The sequence below is a fragment of the Hipposideros armiger genome, unplaced genomic scaffold (genome assembly GCF_001890085.2).
Source record: "Hipposideros armiger isolate ML-2016 unplaced genomic scaffold, ASM189008v1 scaffold_303, whole genome shotgun sequence".
NCBI classification, from domain to species: domain Eukaryota; kingdom Metazoa; phylum Chordata; class Mammalia; order Chiroptera; family Hipposideridae; genus Hipposideros; species Hipposideros armiger.
The window spans coordinates 401,172-427,698 of record NW_017731653.1 but is presented as its reverse complement, the minus strand read 5'-3'; the positions used below and the strand labels follow the sequence as shown (position 1 = coordinate 427,698).

Sequence of the window (26,527 nt, the reverse complement as noted above, 5' to 3'; positions counted from 1 at the left end):
CAGCCCAGCTCCAGGTTGAGCTGTTGTTCAGCATCTTAGCTGTGGAGGGCAGTGTCACTGGCCCTCATATGTGGGATCCGAACCGGGGCCCTTTGGCGTCCCAAGCCAGTATCTTAACCAATGCGCCACTCGGCCGGCCCTGTTCTTTATATAAATAAATGACCTTTGAAAAATATAGACAAAATATGTCATGACTTTTCCGACAACCTAATATATACCAGAGGGTAAAAATAGGATATATAAAACATGCAGTTTTAAGGGACAACACATACATTAAGTCTTCTTAACATTTTTCACTGGCATCTGTACCATCCAGAGCCTAGTAATGCAGGTTCTCATTGCAACTCTCTTCCTAGTTAGCTCCATAGAACAAGGGTAAACAGAGGAAACACAGTGCAGGGGGAAATAAAGTGGATAGAATATAGGAGTCTTCTTGACTATGAGGAATTTGAACTATGCAAATGGTTGTAACACAAGAATGTTTTGAATTTTTACCTCTAGAGAAGAAGCAGGTATCCCCTTAGTGGTGTGCCCAGGAGAGTGGGAAAGGTATGGTTAGGTCACCATCCAGGTTCTGTCGCTTATAGCAGCTACTTTAGGGAGGAGGAGAAAGGCAGGAACACACAGACACCTGGCCAGTGTGGGGTTCTCTTGTGATAACTACTCCCTGGTAGCATTCCAAAGGGTTCTCTCCTCAACCGTCTCCTCTTTTTGCACCCACGACTGTAAATGCAAAGTGCCTGCAGGAACCAGAAAGACAATGTGAATGATTTAAGCAGCCTGGTAGGCACCATGGCAAACAGCAGGCCGAGCTCATGCTCCCTGTGGCCAACTTTTACTGCTCACCCCGCATCCCTGAGCTTCCTATCTCTCAGCCCCCTGCTGGGAGCACTAGTTCCGGGAAATAGGCTGTCAGTGGAAGTAACATGTGTTCCATCAGACTGCTAAAAGCTTTACATGGTTTTGCTCCCTGCTGATGTGACTATGGAGAACACAAATTGAAAGAGTAGAGCCATAAAATGTAAGCAGCCTGGATCCCTGAGTCACTGCTAGGAGGAAAACAGCAAAAGAGAGTTGCCCCATTCATCCTGGACTTTGCTCGAATAAGAAACAAATCTTTATGGTGTTAAAACCCTTCTATTTATATATGGTAGCCTAGCATTCCCTGTACACTTTCTCTGAGGGCAGCAGTCACAACTCAGCCCAGACTGTCTGTTACTATCAAGTGAAATGTGGGTCCAGCATTGCCAGATCTTCCAGTTTTTAGGAGATTAACCTGAAATGGGGATTCTTTTGGTGAAAATTCCAACACTTCTCCCACCCTGCCGTTCTGCACCAGCCCCATGGCCTCTGCTTTATGGCTCTTCCCCTTCTGGACCACTTCAGGAGTTGTCCCACTTCATTTCTACCCAGCACTCAGTGCCTGGATCAATTTACCTAAAACAGGGCTCTTGATGGTTAACTTTATTTGTCCACTTGACCAGGAAGGGATGCCCAGATAGCTGGTACAACATGGTCTCTGTGAGGTTGTCTCTGGAAGGGATTAACATTTGAGTTGGTAGACTGAGTTAAGAATCACCTTCATCAATGCTGGTGGGTAGCATTCATTCCTGTGAGGGCTTGACTATGACAAAACAAGGCAGAGGAAGTGCAAATTCACTTCGCCTACTTGTGCTGAGACATCTGTCTTCTCCTGACCTTGGACATCAGTGCTTCTGGTCCTCGTGCCTTTGGACTTGGACTGAATTACACCCAGCTTTCTTAGTTCTCCAGCTTGCAGATGGCAGGTCATGGGACGTCTAAGCCTTCATACTTGTGTGAGCCAATTCCCATAATAAATCTCTTCTTATATATCTCTATATATATCCTATTGTTTCTGTTTCTCTAGAGAACTCCCATCTGTTTTCAAGGCCCTACTCCCTTGCACTGAAAGTACTTCATAATCTGCCTTGCTTTTCCAACCTTATCTGTTGCCCCCAATGTCTGCCTTGCCCAGAACAGGCGCTGGGCTTTTCCACTGTTACTCACTATTGTCTTTACTTAGAATAGCTGTACCTTCTTAGTTTGGCTAAATCTTTTGCCTGAGAAGCCCTACCTATTCTAACACAACATCCCAAGACATCTTCTTGGCCTGGTCTCCTAGTTAGTTGTGTACCTGATTTATTTTATCCTCCTAATTAGATCATAAACTCCAGGAGCTATTTTATAAATGTTTGTTTTTCCTCTCCTCCAAGGACTTCTACCCCATAAATGTTCTTTTTGATGAGGATTTCTGCTTTGAAGAGTGCTTTTTCTTGCCCAAATCCAACCTCCACAACCAAAGATGTCATAGTTCCCACTTCCTGGGTTGAAGATTGTTGGTTAAAGGAGGACTAGGGAAGTCTTTGGCTAGAGATTTGCCATGTAGTGTCTCAAACTTGAACCCAACTCTGGACCCAGGTGGTAGAGGCTTGTTTGATAGTAGCAGGCTCAACTTCTCCCTCTTTCCCTTTTCACCTACTGGTTCAGACTCTGTAATGCCGAAGTATGTTTGAGAAACAGCTGAAGGCCCGACTACTGCCCCTCAGGAGTTTACAAATCTCTAGTTAATTGTGTGTTCTTGGCAAGTAATGATGAGAAAATAATTCACCTGATTAATGTTTTTATTGTATGCCTGTGGATAAAAGAGAAGCGAATAGTGAAGTACTCTTTAATAAATAAATCAAAGGTAAAGGCAATTGGGGATGGAGCTAGGGTTAAACTCATCATAGAGCGTGGCCAAGTTATACTCCTTCTCATCTTGACCTTGCCTTACCTGGGACTATCTCTTCCCTCTTCTCTTTCCTTATCCGAATCCTGCTCATCCTTCAAGGATCAGCTAAGACCACTCCTCCTTCAGGAAGCCGTTCTGGATGACTCCAGACTTCATTAACCTATTTTGAGCACCAGAATTAATGAGATTCGCCACAGTTTAAAGCTTAATGATGTACTTAAACTCTTTGCCACTGTTTTGTGTGATTTCCCAACTAAGTTCTAAGTACTTTGAATAATAATAACAATAAAGCAGATAATATTTACTAAGCATTTATTATGGGCTTGGTACTATGATAATATATCTATATATTTACTGTAATTTCATCCACCCAACAACCCTATGTATGGTGAGATACTGTTATTATTGCCATTTTATGGCTGAGGCAACTGTGCTGTAATTTTCAAAGGTAAAATAATGACTCTCATGTAAATGTGAAGTAAACACACACACATCTAATATTTTCTTTAACTCACTAATGAAGGAGGAAATCTGCAATTTGTTAAAACCAATTTAAAGAATAATCTGAAGAGCAGACATTCATAGGCAATCAGGAATGCTGAAATAAATTTGCTAATAGGTACAAAAACTGGCTAATATCATACAGGTATGAAAATTTGCTATTTAGAATAATCTTTTCTACCTGGCAGAAACCAATTTTATCTCACTTGACAAAGTTCACTTGCATTTCTATGGACAAAAATTATTTGCATTAATGTCAGTTTTTCCAACTTACACAGCTATACATGAGTCTAGTCAAAAACAATCAGGGCCGGCCGAGTGGCGCGTTGGTTAAGAGATGGCTTGGGACACCAGCTCTGAGCAGCAGGCCCTGGTTCAGATCCCACTTTAGGGCCAGTGACGCTGCACGCTCTACAGCTAAGATAGTGAACAACAGCTCAACCTGGAGCTGGGCTGCTGAGCTACCAAGAGCTGCCAAGAGCTGCCGTGAGTGGCCACCGAAGGGCCGGCGACTGATCTGCTTCACCAGGGAAGAGCACAATGATAATACCAACATGGGCCAGTGAAGCGACGTCCTCTACAACTAGACTGAAAAACAAAAAGGACAGCAACTTGTCTGTTCCCCTTCTCCAAGATTCCCCAGCACTGTTTCCCTCCCCCAATTCCCCAATAAAATCTTAAAAAAAAACAAACCAAAACAATCAAAGGTTATACTGAAAATATTTATTATCTTCTTGGTATATCTGAAAATAAGATGTTCAAGTTCTATTGAGAGTCTTTAAAATAAATTATTTTTATAAACTTTTTTAAAAAGTCAAAGATGCAGACCCTTATAGATTCAAATAACAGTGAGGGGTCCCTAGACAAAGCCAGAATTCCACTGGAAAAGCATCCTGTAATCTTTAGCTCATTTCAAAATTTTCCTGCATAGACTGTGTCTTGGAGTTCTTCTATTCTTCAGCATTCTCACTATCTAGCGCATATTAGGTGTTAACAAGTGCAGGCTGGTTGATTGATGAGAATTATTGACTGATGGATTATAAAGACTGTGGAAGATTGAAAACCATGACCAAAATATTTTATATCTTCTTCATGGAGAAGTAGAATGTATTTTCCTACTCCTTGAATCTGGAATTGCCTTGTGACTTGCTTGGGCCAACAAGTATGTCAGAAGTGACAATGTGTGACTTCTGGAACATAGACTTCCAGAGACCTTGCAGCTTCCACTTTCACTCCCTTGGGACCTGCCATTACCAGGTAAGAAACCTAGGCTATTCAGCTGGAGAGCCACATGGAGAACTGAGGCACTCTGGCTGACAGCCCCAACTAACTGTCTTACATGTAAGTGAGGCCATCTTGGACCATCTTAGTCCAGGTGACAGCAGCCACACGAGCAACTTCAGGGAAGACCAGCAGAGAAACTGCCCAGCTGAACCCAGCTAAAATTGAAGAGTTGTGAGTCAATAAATGGTTATTGTTTTAAGCCTCTAAGTTTTGAGATGTGTGGTTATGCAGTGATGGTTAAACTGATACAGTACTATCTGTGCAGTCACAGAATGTTAGCTGGGGGCAGAGGAAAAGTGTTTCTTCTTTGGAGATATATGCTGCTGCTCATGATTGAATTTTCTGGCTCATCTATCTTGCATCCCAGCTGGGTGGGTCAACTGTGCTGTTCCTTGAAGCAAGTGTCACTACCTGGGTATGTGGCTTGGTCCCAAACCAAGGTGCCCACACAGCCCCTTTGACAGGCTTATTATGTGCATTGGGCTGGGCACTCGTAGAGAACTGGATGGAAAACAATTCTCTTCAGAAGAAGAGAGGCAATGAACAAGCAACATGCTTTTAGGAACTTTACATCTGAACATGGACACATGTGCTCAAATTAAAGTATGAAGTTAACCCTATCATCAATATCTACTCCCTCCCTTCCTTGAATCTGTATGACACTTTTACTTCCCAAACACCTTTCTACTAAGCTTTTTTGTGTCCCAGCCTAGCCCACTGAGTAAGAAGGACAGATGGGGAAATCAAGAGATTTGCCTAGTACCATGCATCAGCTTAATCATGGGCCAGATCCCAGACCTCCTGCTGTAGTGCCCAGTGGCCCAGTGCTGGGTACTGCCCCAAGCAGGTGCCATGTGCAGCTCTTTCCCTCCAAGGATCCTCGATCCAGGATGTACACCCGGCACTCAGGATGATATGATGTCAGGATGGCAGTGTGGTATCAAGGAAAGATCTAGTTCAGTTCTGTTAGCTCCATCAGCCAGGTGATCTCAGTTAGTCACTCAACCTCTCTAAGTCTCCGTTTCTTCATTTGTAAAATGAGATTAAAATTATATCTACCTACACATTAAAAAATCTGTAAATAATGGTTGCATTTGGAGTAACGTATGGGTCTGGGCATTTGGGCTGGGAGAAAGACTCACTTTTCTTTCTTTTTAAGATTTTTTTTTTAATTGGGGAATTGGGGGGATGGGAACAGTGCTGGGGAATTGGGGGGAAGGGGAACAGACAAGTTGCTGTCATTTTGTTCTTCAGTCTAGTTGTGGAGGATGTCGCTTCACTGGCCCATGTTGGCACCATCATTGCGCTCTTCCCGGGTGAGGCAGATCAGTCACCGGCTTCTGGATGGCCGCTCACTGCAGCTGCTGGCCGCTCACGCTGGCTGCTGGCTACACACGGTAGCCCATGGCAACCCACTGCCACAGGGGCTGCAGCCTACGCCGTGGCGGATGACTCAGGGCAGCCCAGCTCCAGGTTGAGCTGTAGTTCAGCATCTTAGCTGTGGAGGGCAGTGTCACTGGCCCTCATATGTGGGATCCGAACCGGGGCCCTCCGGTGTCCCAGGCCAGTTCTTAACTATTGCGCCACTCGGCCGGCCCAAGACTCACTTTTCAATGTATATCTTTTGTACTATTCAGTTTTATAATTGTGATGATTAATTTTACATGTCAACTTGACTGGGCTAAGAGATGCCCAGGTAGTTGGTACAACATTATTTCTGAGTGTGTCTCTAAGGGTGTTTCTCGAAGAGGTTAGCATTTGAATCAGTAGACTGATTGAAGAAGACCAACTGCACCAGTGCAGGTGGGCATTATCCATTCTTTTAGGAGCTTGCGTGTAGCAGAAGGGCAGCAGAAGGGCAAATTCACTGTCTCTTCATGAGCTGAAACATCCACCTTCTCCTGCCCTCGGACATTGGTGCTCCTAATTCTTGGGCTTTTGGATTCAGAGCAGGATTTTCACTATTAGGCCCTGATTCTCAGGCGTTTGGATTTGGACTGAATTACACTGGCGTTCCTGGTCTCCCAGCTTGCAGATGGCAGATCATGGGACTCCTCAGCTTCCCTAATTGTGTGAGCCAATTCTCGTAATAAGTCTCCTCTTGTATACATTCTATTGGTTCTGTTTCTCTGGAGAACCCTGACTGATAGAGTAATCATAGGGCAAACATCATTCACTCAGTAACAATACTAATTAACCAGCAAGTAAATGATTAATTCATAATAATTCTAATTATCCAATAAATAAATATAATATCTAAAAAAAATAAAATTATGTCTTTCTCTAGTGATATACCTAGAGTATGTGACACTTCTTTCTCTAAAAGAAAAAATTATTTTTAGAAGGAATCATTATTTTGTTGATTCACTTTTCAGCTCTAGAACAATTAAGAATTTAAAAATATTATTTAATTTAGAAGATATTATTCAAATCTAGTAAAACATTTCATGTATGAAATAAAAGTTTGCACTTACCAAGAAAAAATAATATTCCTTGCAGTTTGCACTGTCGTTATTTTAAATTTCAAACACAAATGAAAATTCTAACTGTCCACGTAGAATGGCAGAATTGAAGTGACTCAAGTGTTTCTCTGCTATCACAGTATGTGTGGTTGTGTATTTCTCATCTACTGATTAAACTCAAGAGTATGTATTACCATAAAGGCTGGCTGGGCGAGTACTTGGACAATTCTGAACTGTTATGAACTTTCCTCAAAATGAATGGGTGTAGTGGAAAACACTATGTGTTGACTTCATGTAGAATTCTATGTTTAAGGCCGGCCGAGTGGCTCAGCTGGTTAAGAGCTCGCTTGGGAGTGCCTGCTTTGAGCAGCAGGGAGGCGGTTCGGATCCCACATTGAGGTCCAGTGACGCTTGCCCTCTACAGCTAAGATGGTGAACAACAGCTCGACCTGGAGCTGGGCTGCTGTGAGTCACCGGCGATGGTATAGGCTGCAGCCGGGCTGCAGTGGGCTGCTGTGAGCTATGTGAGTGGCTGGCAGCCAGCGTAAGCGGCCGGCAGTCGGTGTGAGCTGCCGACCAATGACTGGAGACGGATTGCCTCACCCGGTAAGAGCACAATGATCATACCAACATGGGCCAGTGAAGCGACATCCTCCACAACTAGACTGAAGAACAAAAACAGCAATTTGTCTACCTATCTGTTCCCCTTCCCCTGTTCCCCAACACTGTTCCCCTCCCCCCAATTCCCCAATAAAATCTTTTTTTTAAAAAAAGAATACTATGTTTATTAAAAGATAAGGAAAAAGTGTGTTAATTTGAAGCTTACCCATTTATTATTAAAACTCAATAGTAATCACAGCAATTGTTTAGAACTTAGACTAACAAAAGTTTTCCTCAGAGTATTTTATCTCTGACCATGTTTAGCACTGCCCACACATAAAGATAATAAAAACAGTTAGGCTTTAAATCAATTTTATTGTTGTTTTTAAATTCCCTACTTATTGCCTAATACAGGGTGGACTACTCCCACAACCCTGCCCTCCTTACAAGGTCCTTGCTAAAGATCAAATGGGATAATATTTTCAGGGGTCTCAAATTCCAGATTCAGAGAGGGAAATATGTGAAACGTGTAAGTCACAGGGAATGGTGTAGACTGTGAAGAGCAAGGAGCGCCTAAAGGCTTTCACGTTCATTTGTCACGTCTGAGGCACATCCCTGGGGTGAGCTGACAGCCTGTGACACTTGACCAATAAACAATTCAAACGTATTCATCTGGGCTGATGACTTCAAAACTCTTTCCACTATACCATTTGTGCCTCACCCCAAACCCCAGTTTTCTCTTTCATAACATGGCCCCCCTCCTAATATTTACCTATCTTGGTAAGCTTAGGGACAATTTATTTCAAATTCTAAGCATAGTACCTGGCACACAGTAAGCACTCAAAGAGTGGTAGCTCTGTATGAAACAGTTGATAAATTGCAAAGCATTATACAAATATTAGCTGTTATTATGAAGGGCCTAAACACCAAGGTAAACATACTACCTTACTTTGAAACTGATTTATAGACAGAAACTGATTTACGAGTATGTCCGAGGTAAGAACAAAGTAAGAGACATGGGAGCCCTGGAGAAGCTGAGAGCTGAGGAGGGTGGGAATTAGATGAGAAGTGAGTCTATTTGTCCCAGTGCTTATAGGGAGAAGAGGAAAGGAAGGACTGAGACTGCTGTGACTGTAAGCATGGCTCTGCCTCAGGGAAAGAGGTGTGGGCAGGTCGGCCTCTGGGGTCCTCACAGTTTAACAGGGTAATATGCCACCCAAGGAACATTGACAATGCAAAAATACTTAAAAAGTGCGAGCTCTGAGCAACAGCGGTTCGAGTCCCTGCCTGAGCTGAACTGCCGCTGAGCTGCCAACAAGTGGCTCAGCTAAAAAAACCCCAAAAACTTAAAAAATAGCCACTCAGGTGTTTGTTTATTGCAATTCGAAACTAAAAGCAATGTAAATATCCAAAATGAGGCGACTGGTTAAATAAATTATGCTGTATCCATTCATTGAGGGAATGTTATTCAAATCCTTAAAAAAATATTCGAATCTATGTAGACGAATATATATTGACAAGGAAAGAAATTCCCATTATATGTGTTATGTTTAAAGAGGAGATTACCAAACGGTGGGTACAATTCCATCTCACTTCCATGAAACAGAAACAGTATATGTTAAAAGACCTTGAAGGATACACAAGGAATTAACAATGGTTATCGCTAGGTGGTGGTATTCTGGTGGTTTTAAACATTTTCTTATTTCTGTTCATCTGCGTTGTCTAATTTTCAAAAATGTGCATGTTCTGCTGTTGTACTCAGGAAAAACAACAACATTTATGTTTAAAGAGTGGTGAGAATCAGATAGGCAAAGATCCAAGATTGTGTTAATAGGACCGAGCTAATCTGGAAAAGCACCCCTGACTTTCTACCAAGGGTGAAGGAGGATGAGAAGTGTGTGTGTCAGGGGAGAATCAGATGGGGGACAGGACCAGGAAAGCTGGGATAGCTTGGGCACAAGGGAGATGTCGGGTTGTAGGCCCAGCGTCTGACATCCATATTGCCAGTTCATTGACTGTTGGACTATGGTCATTAGCCACTCTATCCACACCTCTATGAATTTTAAGCATGGGATGAAGCTCTGGATGGGACTTCTGTCCATTGATGTCACTTGCACTCCAAGAAGCCATGATTTCATGAACTTGGGCCCACTGGGAAAGTTGAAAAGAAATTGGAGGTGAATGCTAATGCCAACTATTAGCAACTTTGGCCAGGTGGTGGTGCTATAAGACAGAAAATCCCAGGTTAGGTTGGAACAGCTGTCTGCATCTGGAAGGCCACCAGGAGGCAGAGGAAGGTTAAGAGGTGTGTCCCTTCCACAGGGCCAGCTGGAGTCACCAGTCTACACCGCCTTCAGCTGCCATTCAATAAAACAGAACATTATAACAATGAAGTGCCAGGGACAAAACAGAATAACTCATACAGGTGCAGATCTTGAAACTAAATGCTTAGAGGTATCTGACCTCTCTAGGCTCATCCCTCAGCCCTCCCCTGCTGGCTGTAAGCCTCACCCTCACACCACGCCTTTTCCTTCCCTCCTTCTCCTGTATTCACTGAACAACACCATTTGGGTACCACAGCATTTAGCCAGAGCCTGGGAAGGTAAAGGAAAGATCCCTGAGGATAAGATGGGAGGGAGCTTAGTGAGGGGCAATGTGTGTGCGTGGAGTGGATGTGTCAAGTGTGACTGGCAAAGAGAACCACACTCACAAGTCCTGGGGCTGGAAAAATGTGGCTGGCTAGAAGAACCAGGTGAAGCCCAGTGGGGCTGAAGGTTGGTCAACAAGGGGATTACTGAAAAAGCTGGAGCTGGAGACAGTCAGGGGACTGACCATATAGTTTGGGCATTTCCGAGACCGTGGAAGGATTCTAAGTAGGTGAGGGGCATGATGAGATTAATTTTTAAAGAAAACCATGCTGGATGGTGTGTGACAGATGGGTAAGGGGTCACTGATGGCTACGAGAAGACCTGCTAGGAAGGTGGTATAGTACAAAAGAGAGATGGCTGCAGCGTGGATAAGGCATGTAGATGGGGGAAAGGGAATAGGTTTGGATGTATTTTGGAAGAAGACTTCCATTTCATAATTCATTAGATGCAGGGGGTGGGGTAAGAGAGAAGGAGGGGTCAAATATGATTCCCAGGTTTTGGGCATGAGCAATTGGATGGATGATACGTCATTTACTAAGATGAGCAATAATTAAGAAGGAGCTGGTTGGGGGGCTAAGATCAATAATTCAGTTTTGAACAGGTTAAATTTGAGATGCCTAACACATCCAAAAGAAGGCATCAAGTAGAAAGTTCCATAGACCGTTCAGGAGTTCAGAAGAAAGGTCTAGGTTGGACATCTAAATTTGGAAGTCTTTAGAAGATGTAATTACAGCCATGGCAACAGATGAGATTACTGAAGGAAATAGTACGTAGTAATAAGAGGGTCTAAGACCCGCCCCCAAGGAATATCAACCTTTACAGGTGAGATAATGGAAGTGAGCTGGGGGAGAGACTGAGAAGGTGTGCCTGGAGGAAAACCTGAAGTAAGGTGTCAAGGAGGCCAGGGAAAGTGTTTCCAGGATGGAGCATTTAGCTGCTGAAAGCTAAAAGAGGTCTAAGAACACCCGTGTAAGAAATGTCAAGTGTCCAGTGATTTTAACAATGTGGAGTCTCTGGGAACCTTGCCTATTGCAGCTTCCCTGGGGCGATGGGAGCCCAGGCCAACCTGGAGTGGGCTGAGAAGTTAACAGGGGTCAGGAAGGGGAGAGCCTGTAAAAAGGAAAAGATTGCTAGGGAAGGAGCTGCTGGGGAAGGTGGTCCAGAGAGCTTGTTTTACGGGGCGGGGGTGTGTGTGTGTGTGTGTGTAACACTAGAACAGGTTTGAATGCTAATGGGAAGGACCTAGCAGAGCGAGAGAGAAATCTGAAAGAGGAAGGTCGACCGATGGTGTGTCGGAGGGGATGGAGCCTTTCCTCTGCTTTGCCCTCTGTCTGTGATGCTTACCTTGGACGAATCCTTCAAGCAATAGCTCACATGTCACTTCTGGGACATCTATAAGGCAAAACCTTATCTTTACCCACTTATAGCATATTTATAGCTGGATTCTAGCTTTTATCATTTATTATTGTGAACAGAGACTTCCACAGAAGTGTCTGCTCTCAGCACTGTGTCAGACACATATATAGTAGACCCTAATAAGTGATTTTGAATGGACAACTGGATGGGTGAATGGATGAAGTGTCAGCACAGTGGACAGCACGGTGGTGGGGTAAGGGTGATAGGGGGATGGCCAACTGAATGAGAGAGTTGACTGTTTCTCTTAGGGGCTATTTCTGACTTTTTTTTTCCCTGCAGTTCCCAGGCCCTCTCACATTATCTCCCAATGAAACTAGCTTAAAGGATCAACACAATGAGACAAAGAAACAGAAACACAGGCAGTATCTGCTCCCATCACTTCATCCACACAGCAAGCCCAGAGGTCAGAGGTGAGGGGAGCAGGACTGGGGTGGAGGTCAGGAGAGGTGCCTGAATTCCTTTCTCCCAGCACATAGCAGCTAGGATCCTCAGGTATTTTCTAATTAAGATGAGAAGCAGCAGCAGGGGCCCTCTGGAATGTCAATATCAGATAAGATCAGGACCCTTCCTTTCCAGGAAGCTTCTATTTTCTTCTGGAATGAATATTACATTTTTTCCAGGAACTAGTTTCTAGCCCCTTTAGTTCCTGAAGTTTATCCTGTTCCCTGGGGAGAACTTGTCTCCCATATTCTTTCTATGTCTTCTACCTCAGCCCACATCTCCATCTTTGGGTCTCTGTTAGCATCCCTTTTGGCTTGAGCCTGTGCTTCTTAACCTGGAGGGGAATCTCTCATTTTAATAATTACATGGACAGCTCTTGGGTCCGGGCTGGGGGTTAGTGACCCCTGCTATGGGCTTCTCTACCCTGTCTCTTCTAGGACGATAGAGCAGACACCATGATTGGACCAATACAAGGTTCATTCAATCAGTGTGAGCCAACATATGGGGCCAGACACCTCAAGTACTAAAAGAACAACCTCAATGTGTGGTGTGTTAATCAGAGGTGTCCAGAGAAGGGCTGGGTGCCAGAGATATGGGGGAAGGCTTCAGGGAGGAGGTGTCATTTGTTCTGAGCCTTGAGGGAAGCGTGGGATGTAGGAAATAGAGAAGAAGGGGTACGTAAAGGAATGGGCAGGAGGCAGTTTGGGAAACATTGTTGGGATCAGTTCAGATGGAGCAGAGGGTTTAGAAAAGGAGGAGATTGGAGAGTTAAGTAGGGGGATAAATATGGGGGTGGTAGGAGAGATAGAATGCAAGGACAAGGAGATCAGGTTTTATACTTTTAACAATGGGAAGCCAGCAGAGGCATTTACAGTGAGGGGCGATGGTGATAGGGGGACAGATATGGATTTAAAGTTAATTCTGCGGGCTGGCTGAGTGGCGCGATGGTTAAGAACTGGCTTGGGATGCCAGAGGGCCCCGGTTCGGATCCCACATATGAGGGCCAGTGACACTGCCCTCTACAGCTAAGATGCTGAACAACAGCTCAACCTGGAGCTGGGCTACCATGAGTTGCGGGCGACGGCGTAGGCTGCAGCCCCTGTGGCAGTGGGTTGCCATGGGCTACCGTATGTAACCAGCAGCCAGTGTGAGCGGCCAGCAGCCGCCATGAGCGGCTGTCTAGAAGCCGGTGACTGGTCTACCTCACCTGGGAGGAGCGCAATGATGGTGCCGACTTGGGCCAGTGAAGGAACGTCCCCCACAACTAGACTGAAGAACAAAACGACAGCAGCTTGTCTGTTCCCCTTCCCCCAATTCCCCAGCACTGTTCCCATCCCCCCAATTCCCCAATAAAAATCTTTAAAAAAAAATAATAAATAAATAAAGTTAATTCTGGAAGGAAAGTGTGGGCTGTTTTTCAGAGTAGAGATGCGAAGGTCCCATGTTCTCATCTCCCCACCCCTCATCCTCAGCTGCTTCCATTGTCCCAAGGGGACCAAGAAGCACCTTGAGGGAAGATCCAGGATGGGTGGGACTGAGGGAGCCAGGAGAGACACTGTCCCTCTCTCTCAGTCTGGGGATTCTTAGACCTGATGTCCACACCTAGCTTGTAGAGTTTGAATTTCAAAGCCTTTCCTGCCTCCCAGGTAGCACAGGATAGGATGAACTATTCTGGGCCAGAGGATCTGACACCATCAAGGGAAAAGCTCAGTTTACTGGGTGCCACCTAGCTTCTGCACGTTTTCACCTCAGCCCGGCTGACGAAGGCGGGAATGGGGAATGGGAGAAACAGAGGACATAAATTCAAGAGCAAAGGGGATGGTTTGGAATGAGCTCACTGGGGCCATGGGAGATATCCCAGAGGCTCAGTCCATTCACAGAGGCTCCCCAGAGTGTCTCCTTTCTCTCCTGGTGGTCCCCAGACCCAGGCCTCACTTATCTCCACCCCTCCCAGTCCTCCCCCAGAAGTCAGGTCCTGGGAAGAGTCCACTGGAATGCAGACCCACACTGATTCCTGTGGTCTGGGAGAATGTCTCAGAGGCAGGGGATGGAGGCAATAAACTTTCTAGCACTGTTTTGGTGAGGGCGCTGGCTGGGCTTTTTGACTTCTGTCCAGGGATAGCTCTCTGGGAATCTGGGACTGGGCCGTTTGGAGCTGCTATTACAGGAATAGAAATAACATTTTACAGGAGTGCTAGGATTCCAGAACTTTGAGTTTTCCTTCATTCTTCCCTTTGTCCCAGTGCAGGTCACTTGCCTTTCTTCATGTCCTGCTCCCCCCACCCATCCCACCTCTCCTTTAGGACAGGGCTGGAAATGTGGGGGATGCCAACCTCAAGCTCTGAGCTGTGTGTGGAGGTGCTGTCTGCAGGCCCTTCAGTCTTGGAGCGAGGGTGTAACCTTGGCCTCTACGTGGCTCAGGAACCAGAGATGACTGCATATATATATATATATATATATATATATATATATATATATATATATATATATATATATATATATATGTATATATGGCATGCTTCCAAATGTCGGGGAGGAAGAGGTATTTTCATATGATTAAATCAGTGTCCCCACTTCCAGGATCTCTAGGTCTCCTCCAAAAATGGTCCCTGCTTTACTTCTGGAAGGGGAGTTTTCATGGACAGAGGCAGGTGACTCTCCAAGCCCTTTTCATGGCGCTCCCACTGCCACTCCCTGCCCCATCCTCTGCCAATCTACATTTCAATCATCCTTACCTATCAGCCTGGTGCCCACCATCTCCAGAAAGCCTCTTCCCTGTCTGCCCTCCTTCTCTGTAACCCTGGGTGTGCCTCTCCTCTCTGGTGACAAAGCAGAGCAGACTCTACTGGACCTTGGTCCCTCGTGGCTTCCTGTGGATGAGTCAGCCTGGTGTTTGTCCACACTTTACAAACTCCTCAGGGCAATGACTGCATCTCCTCCTGGGCAGGGTGGGAGTGGGGGAGAGGCAGGTATGAGGGATCAGAGGGAGGAAAGACAGATGTGAGAGAGACAGAGAGACAGAACAGGAGGCAGAAATGTCCCCCTCGAGAAGGGAGTGAGGACACAGACTCTTCCCCTAGCCCCTGCCAGCCTTTGTCACCACTAACCCTACCCAGGCCCCATTGATTATACTCTGCTCTTTGGTGTGTAATTTGCATTTTGTGTTTTATGTGCACAGATGACTATAAGTTCCCCTCCCTTAACATCCAGGTGCCCAGGAGAATATTTCTGCTTCCCACCCAGGATCCCAGGCTCCAATGCCTCTTTGAGGACTGGAACTTGAGTTCCTGCCTCATCATCTTCTAGATGTGCCATGAAGGTAGAACTAGATGGAACTGTTACTTGGTAAACTGACACATGCTCTGCAAACACCGAGCCTCTTTTGAGGTTCAGCTTATGGAATCCCAAACCCCTTTGGACGGGCAAGGACCACATGGTCATCTGTTCTGAGTCTCTGCCTGATGCCCAAACCCCAGACTGCCTTTCTGGGTTGAGGATGAGTCAGACAGTCCCCCTAACTGTAGGGACAGCATCTTAGGAAGTCATTCATTTGAGCAGAAATCTGCCTCCTGCAGCTTCCACACTTTGGTCTGATTGTACCCCTAGGAGTCACAAAGACTAAATTCTCATTTCTCTTCTCCTAAATGACAGTCCTTCAAATATTTGGCATCACAGAAAGTGGAAGGGAACTTAGAGGAGGCTGAAGGCTAAATCTGCATTTTGTTAATGATGAAAACTAGGCCCAAAAAGGAATGAATGACCTTATGGTTGCACAGTGAGTCAGCCTGACCCAACCTAGGTCTTCTGACACCGCCCAGGGCACATTTCTTACCTTCCAGGTGTCCTTTTCTCCAGGCCAGACTCTCCCCTTCTCTAAATCTTATTTTAATCTGTTCAGACTAATTTTTCTTCTAATTGTATGTGAACATTCTGTCTCTCCTTGAGTACACCCTGTAATTTAAGCATTGTCTTGCCCCCAGAGGCCCAGCGTGGTACAGGATGGTCAAGAAATACTTACTGGATGAAGGAACAATCAAAGTACCCACTGAGTACTCAGGTGTGCTACACGCTTCTGTTCCCTTCATCCCCACCCAGAGCTTCATTTAAATGTTGAAGAAAACCAGGTGAGGCCTGAGTGTGTTGTCTGGCCTCTGGAAGAGGTGAAGTCATGGCTCCTAGGCAGCAGGTATACCCCTGCACTACTCTTGTTAAAGCACTGAAACACTGTACTTGTGTCCCAGTGGTAAATAATCTCTGCCTAAGCTGTCCGAGTCCCCCCACCCCACCCTGTCTTCCTGGGAGCCCTCCCCACCATCAGCTCTAAGGAGTAGGCATTCAAGCCCCAAATCCTTTTGCTGTAAACTTAAGCCTGGGCTTATGCAGCAAGCCCACTTCACCTTGGGTACAGATGGCTCTTGGGATTCAGAATCTTTTAGATTTTAGAAAGGACACAAAGGTCATATAATATATAAGGAAAACCACAGTAGGGTTTGAAGTGGCACCTGGAATCATGAAATCAGACACATTAATATTTCTGTAACAAAACATATAAATGTTCATGCTATGTAGGACATATAAAAACTATAAATAGCCTCATGTCAGGTTTTGTGTGTTATTGAATTACAAAGAACTTTTGGTCTTCAGAGTTTTCTGGAGTTTGAAATTGTTGGATAAAAGACTGGACAACATGCTACTGCCTTTTAAGGATGATTTGTGTATTACTTAGCAGGAGCATGAACAAGCCAGAGAACTTGCTGGTAGGGGCTGGGATGGGGTGATAGAGGCCTGGAAATAGCACATGAGGGACGGCTCCAGGGGACTCCAGGAAGGCTTTGATTTGACCAAGGCTGTGACCATCCAGCTGCCCTTAGCACTGCCAACACAGAAATCTGATAGCTCTGAGGAACAGTGTGGCCGGGCCTGGTGCCAAACAGGGTTCAAGGCAGTGCAAAGGTGGGCAGCAGGCCTTTGAGACCCTGGTTGGGCACAGTCATATTCTGTAGGCACTTGTCACCTCCTTATTTAGGCCTAGGGCCTTGGGGCAGCTGGAGGGTTAGCACCCTGTGTCGTAACTGCAGGGACAGACCGTTTAGTTGGTGCTTTTGGCTCAGTTCAGCCCCATCTATGCCACTGCTACTCCTGCCAGCTCAAGGTTATCTCCCTGGTGATGTACTGCCTGAGGCTTGGCATTTGCCCACCCATGCTCTCTTGCCACTGTTGCAGCCAAGAACAGACTCAGATTCTCTGGGGCCCTAGTCACCCAATGAACATGTATTTATTGAGTACCTACTATGTGCTAGGCCTGCAGTTGGGCCTTGGGGACTTTGTTCTCATTTTCTTTTCCTCTGGAATGCACACCTCTCCCACTGCTCAAGTCCTATCATCCCTCAAATTTCACTTCTGCTCTGAATCATGATTGTTATCCTTCCTCTGAATGCCTGTAGCATTTACTGCTGTGCCCTTCCTTGGCTTTAAATTCACCTTGTGACCTTTCTTGTATCCTTGTCTTACGATTTGTTGCTTGAATTTTTATTTGAAAGTTCTGTGTTTTGAATCAGTTTGGGCTGAAACCAAGGGTCCAATCTTTCCGCAAAGTAGCACCTGCCCCTCCTTCCTTGAACATGTGTGGAATGCAGGGGTGACCCCAGGGGAGGGCTGTAAAGCCCTTTAAAGGTGAAGTGAAAATGGTGACTGGGGGCTTTAAATATTTGCACTGAGCATTCCTAAATAACAGCAAGATTTATAGTTTAGCACCTTCTCATTACAAAGGCTATTTAAGTGACTGAGGGAGGCTGTGTAATTTCTGTACCTGGGAAATTAAAAAAAAATGTATCAACTATCTTACTTGAGCTTAGTATCCATTCCACATGCTTTAATAATCATTCAACAGCATTTGTAAGAGACAGGATTTTCCTCTCGCTAGAGTGATTTAGGTTGGAGCCTGCTGGAAAACCCCTGAGGTTTCTTTCTTTCTTTTTTTTTTTTTAAGATTTTATTGGGGAATTGGGGAAGGGGAACAGATAAGTTGCTGTCCTTTTGTTCTTCAGTCTAGTTGTGGAGGACGTAGCTTCACTGGCTCCCGTTGGTATTGTGATCATTGCGCTCTTCCTGGGTGAGGCAGTCACTTGCTGGTCATTGGATGGCGGCTCTTGGCAGCTCATGCCAGCCGCCGGCTGCCCACACTGACTGCCAGCCACTCATGGTAGCTTATGGCAGCCCACTGCAGCAGGGACTGCAGCCTACGCCTTTGCTGGCGACTCATGGCAGCCCAGCTCCAGGTTGAGCTGTTGTTCAGCATCTTAGCTGTAGAGGGCGCAGCGTCACTGACCCTCATATGTGGGATCCGAACCGGGACCCTGCTGCTCAGAGCTGGCATCCCAAGCCAACTCCTAACCAATATGCCACTCGGCTGGCCCCCCCTGAGGTTTCTTAAAGTTGCATGGGGTGTGAAGTGGGGCCACAGACTAAAGAAGTTCAGCCATTCTCCCACTAGGTTCTATTTCTTGGTACAAAGAGGAGCTGCAAAGGGAGAAAGATGTTTGTTGACAGCTTAAAAGATCCCTCTGTGCTCCTTTTCCTCCTTTCCTTGGGTGTTCGGCATACGAAGCCCCATCCTGGTAGGTTATTTACTCATTTATTTGTTTATTCATTCATTCAAAAGCTAGTAAGAACTGGCTGTTCAATTCAAAAATTTTTCTTGCCAGAATTAAACCACTAGTAGCTTGAAATTGACTGCAGTGGGAGTATTTACACCATGGAAATTGGCAAATGCTACAGGTCAGGGCTCCTTAATTTTGTCTCAAAAACAAAAGCAAAAACAACCACCTTCCTCCTACTGTTTATTGGTGACTTAACATGTGCTGGAACTGTGCTAAGCCCCAGGGGTACAACAGTGAGCAAGACAGCCTGGTCTCTGCCCACAGATAGCTTAAAGTCTAGTACTGCATTGTTCAATATGGTAGCCGTTAGCCACTCATCACTACTGTGGATATTTAAATTAATCGAAATTAAATATAGTCAGAAAACCACTTCCTCATTCACACTAGCCATATTTCAAGTGCTCAATAGCCACATTTGGTTAGTGGCTACCATATTGGACAGCACAGATATAGTATATTCTCCATTACTACAGAAAGTTCTGTTGTTCCATTACGTACTGTGTAGAAGAAGGAGAAGGAAGAAGAGGAACAGGCAAGGCTGATGGGTCATATATGCAGACCCAGACTAGACCTTCAAAATGATAGAACCAAGTGTTCCAGACGGTAGCTTTTAAACATTTTTGATCAAAACCTACAGATTTTGATTAAAATCTGATATATATTATATATGTATAGATTAGATCTATCTATCTATCTATCTATCTATCTATCTATCTATCTATCTATCTATCTCAAGCATTTCAAGAAACAGAGTAACAGTAGTATGCACCCTTACTATATGAGAGGACTCTGATTTAGTTTATTCTACCCTATTCTATTTACTTTATTAAAAATATATTTATATGCTGTTAGTCGACTCTTCTGCTCATACCCCTCAGTTTGAAAAATACTGCTTTTGATGTTAGTGGAGGATGGGACAGGGTGATGGGGATAGAGAACAGAAGAGTGATGCAGGTAAGGAAGGCTTCCTGGAAGAGATGCAGTGAAGTGGCTTTTGAAAGGGAAAGAGGGAAAGGAACAGTAGCAAAGTAGCAAAGGGAACTAACTTGGGGGGAGGACGTGAGTCACAAGGGGCTGAAATTCATTCCCCACCATTGGGTGGCTTCAAAGCCTCTGCCCCATCCCCCCACTCCCCACTTCCGCTTTGGCTCCCCAACCCTTTTATCTGGCCTTGAGTGTAAATCATTAGCTTTAGCAGTGGACACAAAGCAGGCCTCAAACACAGGCTGTGTGGGAATGGCCTAGAGGAAGCTCAACAATGTAAATAAATGTCTTCAGATTGCTGATGGGGTGGGTGATGGAGAAAGGTCAGCCAATTAGACCCAGCTGCTTGGGGTAGGGCGGAGGTGGAGGTAGGGGAGAAAACTGTGCTTTAGGCTCAGGGCATTCTAATACTTCAAAATTCTCAAAGGTTACCCTAAATTCCTCCTGCTATGGCACCAGTCACTTCATCATGTTTTGTTTTGTTTTTTAAACAGGAGAAAAATTTACTGTATATTGGGATATACATGTTCTCGACCTATATTTAATTGTTGTTTATCAGAAACTGAATAGATACAAAAGAATAATTATACTCTGTGTACAAGGCATGATGAATTACAATAAAATTGACAACAATGCGGCCACCACCCAGGATAAGAAATAGTGTTTTGGCTACCTTTGAGGTCTCCTGTGTGCCAGTCCATGCTGTTATACTGCTCCTTCCTGGAGGAAACCACTACCTTAAATTTTGGGTTTCATTACCTTGCTTTTCCTTGTACTTTGTCACATATGTTGATATCTTCAATCTGTGGTCTTGAATGCTTTGAGTTGATATAAATGGAATCACTGAATTCTTCTGCAACTTGGTTTTTCTCACTCAGTGTGATTTTCTGAGATGCATCCAACTTGTTGTGTGTAGCTATATTTTATTCTTTTCCACTGCTGGATGGTATTGTTATTATTTTAAAAAAGAAATCATAAGAAGGAAACTTGGCTGTACAATGGCATACATCTTCAGTATTTGTTGTTTAAGAGGACGCTGTTCCACATGGCCCTTCAGATATAGCCCCCTTCTCTCCTGTGGTTCCATTTTCCAGTTCTAGAAATTCTCTCCATCCTGCCCATGAATGGAGAAAGAGTGGAGGATCCACTTCATCATGTTCTGACCAGGGCTTTTGGGAGAAACACTCCGAGACCTGAGGATCACTGTAATTCTAATTCCTGGAGATGATCCTGTATAGAGGACTCCTCCCCATTTTATCCACAGGCATATGGGGCGGAGACCAGCAGTGCAGCTAAATCCTACACAGTGCTCCCTCTATACAGATTAGGTGAATAATCCCTCACGTATAAAATCTTATGGAGGAAGGAGTTTTATGTAGCTCTAGTGGGCAGAGCTGGGTCTAGAAGATTAGAAGGAAGCAGATTTTAGCCCAGTAGAAGGGGAAATAATATTCTAATAACTAGAGTGCCCAGGTGGGCACTATATTAAAATCACTTAAAACCTATATTAAAGTGTTCACACAGAGGCCAGATGTCAGGAAGGCTATAAAGAAGATTCCTATTCCAAGAGGCCAAATTCATTCCTTTATTGGCCACCTATTATATACATTGTGCTAGGTGCTGGGGTCACACCTGAGGGCAAAACAGACAGAAATCTCTAATCTCCTGGAGCTGACATGGGTGGTGAGTGGGAGGAGTGGGAAGACGGGCACTGAGTGACCTGGAAGTCCTCCTCCAATTCCAGGATTGTAGAATGTGGATCTGGGTGGAACTTCATGACTCACTTTCACCTGCATTATTTCAGGTGATGTCATAACAACCCTTAAAGTCATTAGGGCAGGCCAGTATCTTACACCTAATAAATGTGTTCTTAAGAAAGGGATATCTTTATTTTACTCATGAAAAAAATGAGGCCCAGAGTGTGGCTGACTCAGGGCCATGGGGGGTAGTGAGAAGGTTGGAACAAGGAATCAGATTTTAGAGCTTCCCAGTTTTTCTCACTCTGGTGACTCAGACCAGGTGAGCCCAGAGTGTCACTCCCCTTACCTCCCCTCACCCAGGAGAGCTGAGGCTTTTCCCAGGGCTGGGAGAGGGGAGAGGCCCCGGGCCAGGGTGAGGGGACTAGCTGGGCGGCATGGTTTGTGCACTACCTTTCTCATTCCTGGTGACCAGTGAGCATAACCAGATTGTGACAGGCCTTCCAGAGTGGAAGGGGGGAAGGGAACAATTATGGAACCTGGGAAGAGGACACCTGAATTTTGGTGCTCAAATACGTGTAATAATATAAACGTTTACTTTATATAGCACTCAGTGTGGTCCAGATGGGGGTGCTAAAAACTACTTTGCAGATGTTAATTCACTGAATTCCCCCAACAACCCAAAGAAGCATGCACTATTTTTAGCTCTATTTTAGGAACAAGGAAACAAAGGCACTGACAGATAAGGGGCATGCCTATAGTCACCCAGCTAGTGTGGCTCCCCAGGGATTTGAGTCCGGGCAGTCTAGCTCGACCCCTGCCTCTCAGAGACTCTGGCTGCCGCCACTGCTGGGCGCGGAGGTGCCTCCCTCCCTCGGCGGGCACCTGGCCAACCCTTTGCCCTGGCACCTGCTGCTCCCTCCTCCAACCTAATCGCATCAAAGGCCAGCTCCAAGGCCTCAGTCCTTGTGGGCGGGGCTGAGGGGCGAAAAGGAACTGCAAGAACATAAAGAAGCTTTGTGTCAGTCTGGGACTCCCCTGAAAGCCACAGCCACGGTTGGAACAGGATGGGGTGGGGTAGGAGGGAGAACCTAGAGAAAGCGTCAAAGGCGGGGCGCGAGGGGCTAGGTTGGCTTAGCCAGAGCGGGGACGGGCAGGAAGCGGGACTCTATATCCCCAAGTTCCCCTTATACAATAGAACTCTCTGGAGCTGGGGAAGCTGCTCCTGGCTCTGCGCCGCCCGCCGTCTCAGCTCATTTCCCGAGGCAACTGCGTGGGGAAGCCGCATTCCTGCCGGCTCCCCTCTTTCTCTCCGCGGCGTCCTCCCACCCTCCCTCAGGTAGCGGCTGACAATGCACGTGTTAGGGCGCTACCGCCCCTCCCACCCCCGACTCCGCATGCCTCCGTGGAGTCTGCGGGTGGCGCCTGGGTGTCCCCAGCCTCGCCAGTCCAGTGGCCCCGCGAAGGCTAAGCCCGCACCCAGAGCAGGGCCTCTGCGCCTCCCACCGCCGCCTCGCTCGCACCCTACTAACTAGAAAAGTCTCCTGTTTCCAGTTTCCTGGGACTCCTGGGAGAACCCGGGCACCTGCACCCTTTTTTCAGTCTACTAATATTTAAGAAGGGGAGCTCTTTTTCTATTATAACACTCAAGAGGCCAACCTCGTCGCATCAACCATGTAGCGTTATGTTACATGAGAGAAATCAGCCTCGAAAGGCTACATGTTGTAGCATTTCTTTCTTTCTTTTTTTTTTTTAAGATTTTTATTGGGGAATTGGGTGATGGGAACAGCGCTGGGGAATTGGGGGGAAGGGGAACAGACACGTCTAGCTGTGGAGGACGTTGCTTCACTGGCCCAAGTTGGCACCATCATTGCACTCTTCCCGGGAGAGGCTTCTGGACAGCCGCTCACGCTGGCTGCTGGCTACACACAGTAGCTCATGGCAACCCACTGCCCCAGGGGCTGCAGCCTAGCTGTCGCCGGTGACTCATGGCAGCCCAGCTCCAGGGTGAGCTGTTGTTCAGTATCTTAGCTGTGGAGGGCAGTGTCACTGGCCCTCATATGTGGGATCCGAACCGGGGTGTCCCAAGCCAGTTCTTAACCATCGCGCCACTCGGCCGGCCCTGTAGCATTTCTTTGAAATGACATTCTGGACCAGGCAAAACTACAGAGACAGAAACTACAGAAAACAGATCAGGGATTAATGGAGGATAGGAGTGAGAGGAAGGTTTGCCACTCAGGGTGAAGGAACCGGTCTGTTTCTTGTCTGTAGTGGTATCATAATTATGGGACTTTGTGCATTTGTCAAGACTCATAAAACTGTATACCAAAGTGAATGAATTTTACTGTATGTAAGTTAAAAAAAGAAATTTAACATTTTCTAGTAGTCACATTTATAAGAGAAAAATAAAAGGCGACAAATAGACTGCCCACTTATTTTAGAACTAGAACACTATGATCAGATAATTGCTCCCAAAGATTCCTGTGGGTCGGACCATTCTGATTATTTCTCTGACCCTGTTGCCTTTTAAGGTGACCATACCCACCTTGCCTCTGGTGGTCACCTGATGCCAACTGGCCTCTGCCATGCTGGGATCACATCACTGCTATTAAAACCAAGAAGCCCATTTCCATGGTAGCACTTCCATTTCCCTCCTGGAGTATGCAGATAAAAATCAGCATAGCACCTTTTAAGAAACACATCTTTTAACTGTATGTTTCTCAATACCTCAGTGAAGGGAATATCCCCTAGGCTCTCTTGGAGAAATTATTTAGGGGTGAGTGAATGGATTGTACATGATAAATCCGATCCAACATTCCTCTCTCCCTAATTCTTTGGATTCCGTCCTCTGAATCATGCAGTCAGATTTCTGGTAACTCCGTTTTATTTATTATACACCACTAATGAGTCCAGGTTTTCGCCAGTCAATGAAGAAAGATAGAATCAGCCCCAGTTGCTGGAGTCAGCACACTGAGTTTGGAATCTCTCAATTCGTGTAAATAAACCCATATAAATAAATTCAGCCCAATCTAAAATTGTGTGTCTTCCTCTCTGGTTTAGCATCCTTAGGATCTAACCCTATACATGTTTCCCAAGTTTGTGTCTGTAGAAACTAGCAAAATCTTTGGGGTTATGCATCTTTTCCTCTAGGGTCAGATTTTGTATTGTCCCCTTACTTATGCATCCGAGGCATCCATTGCACGTTAGCTACCTCAGGTGAGGCTCTTATAGTCTCCAAGCAAGACAGGACCAGCCTCATTAGACAGAGCAGGAGGGGCTGCCTCTGCCAGCCAGCGAAATTTAGGAGGGTCTGGGCAGCCAGCATCCTCAAATATATCCCAAAGTCCCTTTGCCCATTTTTAGGATTCCTCCTCAATGCCTTGGCTTTTATGTAAGATGTGCTTGTAGTTTCAATTTATTAGGTAATTCAACAACCTGCAGCCTCAGGCTTCAGTTACATCAGCTCTGTGACTATAGAAGTTGAGAGATTAATTTAGGAAGTCTTAGAAGCACCCTGGTCCTCTTGAACCAAAAATTTAAAACTTCCTTTCTTTAAGCTCACCCATGCAGCCAAAGAGGCCAGACCATACCAGAACCCTTGATTCCCCGCCCCCCCCGCCCATTATGGTATATTGTATAATAACAGCTGTGTAGTTTGCCAAAGCCTTACCTTCCAAGTTGCCCCAGGTAGTAAATTAAGATACTGGTCTTGCCATTACATTTGGTTAACTGGGAACGAATGCACTGCCTTCAAACTCAGTCAAGTCAGATAACTGCTCCCAGGTCTCCTCCTTGAAGGCCTCATGCCTGACTCTAGTTTCAGGAAACACAAACCACTCTAACTGGTGGGCCTCAGGAAGCTGCCTGATCCGTGGATATACTCCTGCAGCTATGACCCGTGGGTCAGGAAGCCACTACTTCCTCCTGGTCCAGTTGCTTCTAAGTACTCAAAAAGCAAATGACTGGACACTAGACATTGCCCCAGAAAAACTCAACAGCCCCATGACCAGGGCTGCCAGCAGAAACAACCAATACAGTAGGAGAGGATCTCTGTCTCACTTCTACCTTCCAAATATCATTTAATTGCATCTTATTAGTGGAACATAATTCACATCCTAGCTGCAAGGGTATCTGGGGAATGTACTTTTTAGCTTTATGGCCTCTGGAAAGGTGTGAATTTGGAATGGAGATGTGTTAATCCTGTCCACTGTCTTTGGACTTTGCAGCCAGACTGCCTGGGTTTGAATTCTGCTTTGCCATTTATTTAGCTGTGTGACCTTGAGAAAATCGGTTCACCACTCTGAGTTCCAGTTTCTTCATCAGTAAAATGAGAGATATAATACTATCCATTTCATAGGGTGGTTGTTAAGATTAAACAAATTAATATGTGTAAAGTACTTAGCATAGTGCCTGACACATAGAAAGCATTCAGTAAATGTTATTATTATTATAATTGCCAATACTGTTATAATCCTTTCAAGGTGAAACAAAGGTGAATAAAACAAGGTATCTGCCTTCAGGAAATTAACAGTCTCGTGGGGGAGGTGAGAGATAAATAGCTAAGTATGCTATATGGCAAAGTGAAACAAAAGCAGCTGGAAAACACGGTTCTGAAGGTCCAGACAGATCAGGGCTGGAGATAAACATTGAGCTATCAGCTCAGAGGTGACAATAGAGTCAAGGAATAAAAATAAGATTGCTCAGGGAGAGGAAAGGCTGAGGACAGCCCGAGATGCCTATGTCAGAGGGCTAGTCAAGGATGCAGAGCAGGCAAAGGTGGCAGGACCAGGGGAGTACAGTGGCATGGATGCCAAGAGCAGCAGGCTTCAAATGCCACAGGTTGAAAAGATGAGCAGATAGAGGCAGCTGTTGGACTCAGACTGGTGGCCTTTGAGGGGCTCTAGTGGCAGGGTGCAGGAGGGAAGGGGAGAGAGCTTTGAGGTGAGGTAGGTTGACAGTCCACTCTTACTCAATACCCTGTGGGCCCTAAGGGGACCTAAACACACATACAAATGGAAACCTAAATGTGAGCGTCAGGGACAGAGGAATGCTGTGCAAACACCTCAGGCAGGTTCCCTCCTGA

General features: G+C 45.5%; 1 long non-coding RNA gene across 1 annotated transcript in view; it reads right to left on the bottom strand.

Moving 5' to 3' along the window:
* Positions 1-20,924, bottom strand: part of LOC109391820 (uncharacterized) — a 28,475-nt gene extending 7,551 nt beyond the window's left edge. Inside the window, exons 1-3 of the long non-coding RNA XR_002125937.1 lie at positions 20,507-20,924; positions 2,795-2,912; positions 496-740 (exon numbers count right to left, since the gene is read on the bottom strand). This is a non-coding gene — a long non-coding RNA (uncharacterized LOC109391820). The remainder of the gene's footprint in view (positions 1-495; positions 741-2,794; positions 2,913-20,506) is intronic.
* Between the last annotated feature and the right edge of the window lie 5,603 nt (positions 20,925-26,527).